The sequence below is a fragment of the Prinia subflava genome, chromosome 1 (assembly GCF_021018805.1).
Source record: "Prinia subflava isolate CZ2003 ecotype Zambia chromosome 1, Cam_Psub_1.2, whole genome shotgun sequence".
NCBI classification, from domain to species: Eukaryota; Metazoa; Chordata; class Aves; order Passeriformes; family Cisticolidae; genus Prinia; species Prinia subflava.
Window position 1 is genome coordinate 87,425,800 of NC_086247.1, and position 5,473 is coordinate 87,431,272.

Consider the following 5,473-nt stretch of genomic DNA (forward strand, 5'->3'; position numbering starts at 1 on the left):
ATGTTTATATTTCTGGAGCAATGTCCTCATCACACAAATTACAGCTCAATCGCAGCAATTACAGACCATAACAGACAATATGTACCTGCTTCTACTCATGCTACAATGGAGAATTTTGCTACAGAATTTGGTGGCAGCAATGTTATCCAAAATCCCTTTGGGACATAACATTCACTACTGCATTGTGAATAATTCAGCTCTGGGCTGTGCTATTGTATTATTGCTCACCCTTGTACCTGAATATTCCCCGGAAATGATCACAAGCACACTTCAGGCTGGATTCAGTAATTGAGCTTAGGGGCATGAATAAGACACAGACATCTGAAGCCACAAACTGTGTCCCAGAAAGTCCCTTTTCAGCTGTTGATTAGAGTTGCAGATCTCAACTTCATAGGTACCTCCCCGCAACTGTTCTGGAGTCCCAACTGCACTATCTGCAGTTGAGAACTAGGGACACTTTGATATTGGCAGTGTATATTCCTTAAAAGCTCATTTGGGATGCAGAAACTGATTCTTCCTTCACGTAAGTCCCTGGAAGAAAAATTCCAGTAGCCATATTACAAGCTGGCTGGATGCATTAGCACTTTGTTTTGAACTGTGCTTAAGAGAATTCCTAGAATTCAGGTCCTCTCTCTGATCCAATGAATCTGGGTTTCTACCACTCTCCAATTTCATAGCCTCAAAGGGAAAGAGTGAGAAAATTTCTTATTCCAGAACAGGATGTATTTTGGTGTGGACAGTGCTCCCTTGAGATGGGGGTTTGAGCTCTGTAAAGCTGACAAAAGTGTTTTTGGAAAAGGCTTTTCCATTTCCCAAAGGACTCCACTAATCACAAGGCTGCTAATCAAAAGCTACCCTACCACATTCCACTTCACCAAGAGGAGTGGTAGATTTCTGTCTTCAAGGTACCCATGCTGGGAATGCCAGATGGACAGAGGTACCCATGCTTTCAAAAGCAGTGGAAAGGGTTCAGATATATCCTCTTTACCAGTATATCTTAAGTACTATCCAGTTTCTTACTGAGTGTGAAAGTTCTCTTCGGTTTAATTCTTAATGACCTTGACATGAATTCATTATAATTGTTCTGGTCCTTAAAACCTTCTGAGGTATAAGGCTGGCTTCATTTAGTTTTCTGTGATCAGAAAAATCAAAGCAAATGAAAAAATGTATTATGTTGATATTAAATATCTTGAGGAGGAGCAGACAATTTTATTTGTAATCATATTAAGATATAAAATTATATCTAATCTGAAATTTGTATCTCTTTAATTAATCTCATAAAATGTATAATGGCCTACAAACTGCAGTTCACCTTCACAAGCTCACCAATGTCCTTCATACCTGTTATGAAATGCCTAGTGCACTTCTGAAGACTAAAAAATCGCAAAGAAGATTGATATCAGTTTATCAGTTGCATCTTTTTTTTGGTAGTAAAAAAAATTTTCCTCAGTCATTAAAACACACACTAATACTAATGAGTCCTAAACATAAATAGAAAGCAAAGAAAAAAAACCCTAAACTAAGTCACAACCTATATCAAACTATCAAACTTCTCTCAAGCTTCAGAAAATCAGGAAATTGAACTGATGGCAAGTCATTGAAGCTTTGTCTCAGTAGAATCATGAGGAAAGCACAAATGTAAATCACAAATTAATTGGAAACTGATTTTTTTTTTTCTTCACTTGCACAAATCCATACAAAACATTCTTTTGGTCTGAAATATATCAAAGCACTCTTTATAGCCTGTCGTGGTTTGAAGGGAAGTGAGTTTTTTTGGAAGTAGTGGTCAAACCAATCAGTCTTTAGATCTGAGTATTGGCACCTTTGTTGGCCACTAAGAGGGTGGACACGCCTCTGAGGACACGAGGGGTTAAAAGCCGGATTTCCCAGCAGGACTCGCTCTTTCCTGCTCTGCTTTCGGAGAGGGAGCGTCTTCTCCTCTCCCCTGCCCAGGCCTGGCTAGGCCGGGTGGGGGAGGGGAGCAAGGTGGGCCTGGCTGAGCAAGGTGGGCCTCGGGGTGGGGAACAGAGGGAGCTGGAGTGGAGCTGGTCCAGCTTCCATCTAGAATGGAGGGGTGGAGGGAGAACTTTGGAGGTGCCTTCCGTCCCCCTCCCTGTCCCATCCCGTTCCCCCCCCCCGGTCCCGTCTCTCTCCTCCCCCCACAGAGAGAAGGTGCCGAGCTGGAGCTGCTTGTGAGAGCTGCAGTGTCTGCGATCGCCTGTGCCTGACCTTGGTGGTGGGAGATAAAAGCTTTTAACTCTTTCTAAGGCAGAAGAGAGTTATCCCTGGACGCTGTATTCTCATAGTTGGTGGTTTTAGAAGAGAGAGGACAGCCTGGGACCGAGAGGGTAATGTGAGATGAAAAGAAGCCCCTTTGATTGCCGGAATGAAGAGGAGTGGCTTATGAGGCTGGACTTTTCTTGCATAATGATAGCCATAGACGGACCCTGGACCCTCCTGACTATAAATAAGACTGTGTTTGGGTGGATGTTTTTGGCTCAAACCCAGAGACGTTCTGGCCTGCTTCTTGGAGCCCCCGGCCCCAGGGGTAAATGGGGGGGACCTGAGTCCCAAAATGAGAAGATGGCTGGTTTTTGGTACTTGGCCAAAACATCCTTAAAAAGAGCCCTGTTGCAGTGCAGGTCCATGGACAGCAGTGAGAGTGCTGGACATGGAAAGGAGGGTGTCACCCTGGCAGACTCTTCGAGGCAGTGCCATGGGTGACGTGGGAACACGGGATGGTGGACCTGTGTTTCCTGTGGGGGGGGGTGGTCTGTGGTGCGAGAGAGACTCCTCTCGTCCTGGATGGAATGTGGATTGTCTGAATTTTAAAGGATGATGATTTGGATTAGGAACCCAGGGTTGTTGAGGGATTAAGCAAGTAGATGAAGGTAATGTGCTGGAGTCAACTGAGTGAGCATGTATGGAATGGAAATTGGGGGGAGGAGAAGCAGTGTTTTTGGGAGGTTTTCTCTTCTGCTTTTGGGTGGCTGGGTTTTTCTTTCCTTGTCTATTGTCCATTGTTCTGTAGTATAATAAATTGTCTGTCTGTTTTAAGTATTAGGCCTGCTCTGCTCTGTTCTTGACCACATCTCACAGGAGTTCATTAGGTAAAATATACCCTCATGGGTGCATTGGCATTTTGTCTAATGTCAACCCATGACATAGCCCCATGTGGAGTTAAAAAATGGAGTGCCAGTCTTGTGGGACATTACATTTTGTTTAGAAGTGGTACAGAATACATTGTACAGTGGTACAAAATTAACAGAATAGTTGTAAGTGCATGTTTTGCTTCACTGGTACACTGCACCTGCCAAAAGTGCTCTACTGTTGCATGAGAGCTGTCATGTGGCTGCTCTATTTGCTTTTGCCCATCTTGGCTCTTGGTTTTCCCATAGTGTCTCATGTTGTGTGATCAAGGTGTAGGCCACTGTCTGATAGAAAGCACAGTTCCTGCCGAGGTAGCAGCCTGTGTGTTGAGTTGTGGGCTACTGCAGGTGCAGAATGGTAACTAACTAAACCAAAATGTTTCGTTTTGCTATAAAACTAACTCCAAACATAGTGCGTTGTTTTGCTTTCAGGATTGAAGATGCCTGTGATAAAATTAAGATGTTTCTAGAGCAGAGAGCAAATTGTTAAGAAAACCCTTCTTGCTAACAAATGTCTGATAGAAGCAAAGAGCTTTCCGTTGTACGCTTGCATGTCTTGCTTACTGAAATTTTTTGAAACTTAGGGACTACTGAAGTGAATATTAGCACAATTCTTATATGATTTAAGACAGAAATCAGGTCAATAATTAAGTGAAATTTGCATCAGACTCTGATGTCATTGTCATCTGTGTAACATTATATAGTCCTGAAAGAGGAGACTTTCATCTGCTTTAAGTAATATTGATATTGCTGTGCAGTTGCTTTTGAAGTTCCTTGGTTTTCAGATCTCTAAACATTTCCAAGTGAATGTACAAAGCCTTTTGTAACTAATTTATTGTGCATGCTAATAAACGTGTTATGGTCACCTTAGAACTTGCCTATGTATAAAACCTCTTGAAATGAACTCTTTCACTTTCATTAAAGGAAAAGAAAAAAATGGTGGACTTTTTAGCAGAAGCTGCAGTGGAATATTTCAGGTAACTACAGAAGCTTAGCAAAGAAACATGGTAAAGTTCTATGAACAAACCAAAACAGATCACTAAAAATACCCACTGCTACCAAAACCATTCGCATCAGCTGTATTAAATGTTCATAAATGTGAAATTTTATTTGGTTTCATATTTACTTCCAGATATTAGGTTTTAGTCTGCTGCAGTAAGTGAAAGAAGAGTGAAAGAATGGTACCCATTGCAGCTGTTGCATGACAGGTTTCAAGGACAGATAAAACCTTGGTGTGTCTATATGTAGAGGACACTTTCCTACGGCAGCAGAGTAATGTTCTCATGCTCTAAGTGCCGTAACTTCTTTTCATCACAAGAACAATAAACATGTTTATATGATAACAACAATTTTACATTATATATCATAAATTTATTCATGTCTCCAATACCTGATAACGTCTCAGATTGCTGCCTTATTTTCGTACTCTTTCACTCAGTGGTTCATGAATGTTATTTCAACTTTACCAATTTTCCAATGATTTCCATTGTTTTTACAGAAATCCACCCTTTTTCACTCTACAAAAGGTCTTTTAAAAAATAGATGAAACATCTTTTCTAGTTAAATCAAAAAGGCTTTTTTCCCTCCCCAGCTGGCAGCTCTGTTTTTCTGTCTGTTTTTCAGCATCTTATCCTTCAACTCCATGCCAGAGAGACTAGATAATTCTGAAAGTCAATGTTAGATTATTCTAAGATTGATGTTTATGTGAAGTTTTTAATTTATTTAGGTAATTATTTGTGTCATCAAACCTTAACCATATCGATTGCTTGACAAATGGAATTTGTCATTTGGTTTTTGTGATTTTTCTCAGGAGCTGATTCATCAGTTACAGTCTGTTTTGAGATTTTAGGGTAGATGATACAGAATTTTTCAAAAGACCTTTTTTAATCTTTCCAAGCTTTTAGAAATACAGTTCTTCATCTTCTCTAGTGTATTATATTATTACTATTATTATTAAATAACATAATTATATAATTAAACAACAGCAACAAAGCAACAGTAATAATAATAATAATTTGAGTAAGTCTTTGCTATTCTTAAGCTTTCTGGAAACATTCATGTGAATGAAATGTGTTTCAGCTGAATTTAGTGTAACTGAGAAAATGACGACAATAAAAGCAATGAAATGGACCAGAAAGCTTTATTTGTGGGGTTGTGTACTATTTTGAGGTTTGTAATAGGATAACTTTTGTGCCCATAATATGCACCTTTCTGATTTTCAACTTGCTTTTTTCTCCTGATTTTTTCCCTTTCACCCTCCCTCCCCCTTTCCTGGTTTGGGAATGAAAAAAAAGGAAGGCAAAGAAAACAAAGAAGGAGGAATA

General features: G+C 40.1%; 1 long non-coding RNA gene across 1 annotated transcript; it reads left to right on the top strand.

Annotated features, from left to right (window-relative positions):
* The first annotated feature begins 1,764 nt into the window (after positions 1–1,764).
* Positions 1,765–3,057, top strand: LOC134552939 (uncharacterized). Its single transcript, XR_010080975.1, has 2 exons — positions 1,765–2,005; positions 2,166–3,057. It is a non-coding gene; the product is annotated as an uncharacterized LOC134552939 (long non-coding RNA).
* Positions 3,058–5,473: the final 2,416 nt, after the last annotated feature.